The sequence below is a fragment of the Camellia sinensis genome, unplaced genomic scaffold (assembly GCF_055761805.1).
Source record: "Camellia sinensis isolate YWXY unplaced genomic scaffold, ASM5576180v1 Unanchor591, whole genome shotgun sequence".
Lineage (NCBI taxonomy): Eukaryota > Viridiplantae > Streptophyta > Magnoliopsida > Ericales > Theaceae > Camellia > Camellia sinensis.
Window position 1 is genome coordinate 1 of NW_028129465.1, and position 2,500 is coordinate 2,500.

Genomic DNA, 2,500 nt, shown 5'->3' on the forward strand with positions numbered 1-2,500 from the left:
TAATATTAACTCCTATTTATTTATTATCTATGTCACGCCAGATGTTCTATGGATACAAGTTATTTAATGTTCCAAACTATTCTTTTTTGGATTTTGGACCGCGAGAGTTATTTGTTTCGATCTCTATTTTTTTACCCGTAGTAGGTATTGGTATTTACCCGGATTTCTTTCTTTCATTATCAGTTGACAAGGTTGAAGTTATTCTATCTAATTTTTTTATAGATAGTTTTCATGAATAAAAAAAGAAATCAAAAAAGAATCCTATGATTTTTTAAATTGTTCGTTGTACAATGCAAAAAAGAAGTCTTTTTTTCTTATCTTAAGTTAAGTAAAAAAAATTTAAAATTTAACCAGATATGTTTGGTCTTTATGAGAACCATTTGAATCAAGTAGTGTAGTGATTCACATGGTTCTCGCCGGCTTACACGAATTTTTACGCTCTATTTTGTTTATATTCGTCAGAGACTTTCTTGAATTCAATTAGGCGTTAATGTAAATGAACCATAACTATGTAGCCCTATTCCTAAAAGATTGACTCCAAAATAACATATCCAAATTATAAGAAAGCCCGTAGAGGCCACAATTGCAGAATTTGCAGGGGGAAATTTTTTATTTGTTCGAGTATGTAAATAAATCGCGAATATAGTCCAAGTAATAAATGCCCAAATTTCCTTTGGGTCCCAATTCCAATATGACCCCCATGCTTCATTAGCCCATACTGCTCCCGAAAGAATACCTATGGTTAAAAAGATAAACCCTATACTAATAACACGATAACTCCAATGATCCAATTGTTGAATCAATTGGAATCTGTAATAATTCTTAGTAGAAAAAAAAGAAGTATTTCCAAAAACATTGCTTCTTTCATTTATATATTGGAATTCGCCAAAGGAAAAAGACTCATTGAATAAATGATTACTTTTATAAAAAATATTTATGTCTTTTCGAAATGTAATGACTAGAAGTGCTACTGATAATAATGATCCACATAAAAGAGCTGCATAACCCAATACCATCATACTTACGTGCATTATTAACCACTCGGATTGGAGAGCGGGTACTAATATTGCGGATTGATGTATTTCAGTTAAAAGACCCGAAGTAGTAAAGCCTTGTGTAAAAATAGCACTTGGCGCGATTATTGCACTTAAATAATTTTTTTTTTTGAAATACGGAACGATATGAATAATGGAGAAACCCCATGAAAGGAAGAGTAATGATTCATATAAATTACTTAATGGGAAATGCTCCGAATAAATCCAACGAGTGATTAATAATCCTGTTATACAGAAAAAAGTCGCCATCATGCCCTTTTCTGATGAATCATATAGTTTTACTATTTCATTGACTAATAAGGTTGTTATTAAATGAATTGTAATTACAATTGAAACGATAGAAAAGGAAATATGAGTTAATATATGTTCTAAGGTTAAAAATATCATAAAAAAAAAGAGGAATCCTTTAATGACGGAATGGAAATTGGGAATTGAATTCATTATAAGATCTATTCTATCTTTTTTAGAAGACGGCATGCCGCTACTCGGACTCGAACCGAGATGCTCTAGCACTGCTTCCTAAGAGCAGCGTGTCTACCAATTTCACCATAGCGGCTTTCCTTTCTCAAATTTATAATAGACTATTCATATTCAATTGTCGAGATTGAAGAAGTCAATTCAATGTAGTATTTTTTAGGAAACATTCAAATTGATGAATAAAAATTCATAGAAATTTGAAGGTTCATTATTTTAGATTAGGGTATCCGTTTTTCGATCTTTTGTGTAATTTATACTCTTCTGGAATTGAACTGTTGTAACTGGATAGTTCTATCCCTGGATAGGGGATAGAACTCAAAAAAAGCGCTTTTTCTCATTTTCATTTTTTAAGGATTCATTTCTCATTTATCTAATTTTATAAATCTGAAACAAAAAATGGATTTTATCAATGAACACAAAATAGAATCTATTTTGAATCACTTAAATTTGACACATTTTTCATAGTTAATATCCCAATTAAAAACTTTTATAGATTGGGTTGAAAGCGGCAAATATATAGGAGTATATATATTAATTCATATCTATAGTAATTCATCGAAATAATAATTCAGAAAATGAGATTACAAAAAAGTTTTAAACTTATAGTTTCAACGATTCATTAATTTTGACTAAAAATCTTATATCTGCTCTTTTATAGATATATAAATAGAGAAAAAAGAATAAACTTTTATTATTCTTTTATTAGTAGGTCGATGAGGAAAATAGGAATTCTTACCCCAGAACTAGAAATAAAAAAAATAGACTAAAAAGAAAGGTAAACCTTTGTATCTTGTGTTTATTTTTTTTTTTCAAAGAAAAGTATTTTTTTTAGAATTTAGTAAAAAGAAAAATACTTATTCTACAAATCATAAGAGTGAAAAGAATTTCAAATCATATTGATTAGTCCAAAACAGTAGGTAATGGGAATATTTTATTTTATATTATAAATAAAATTAGCCAACCTTTTT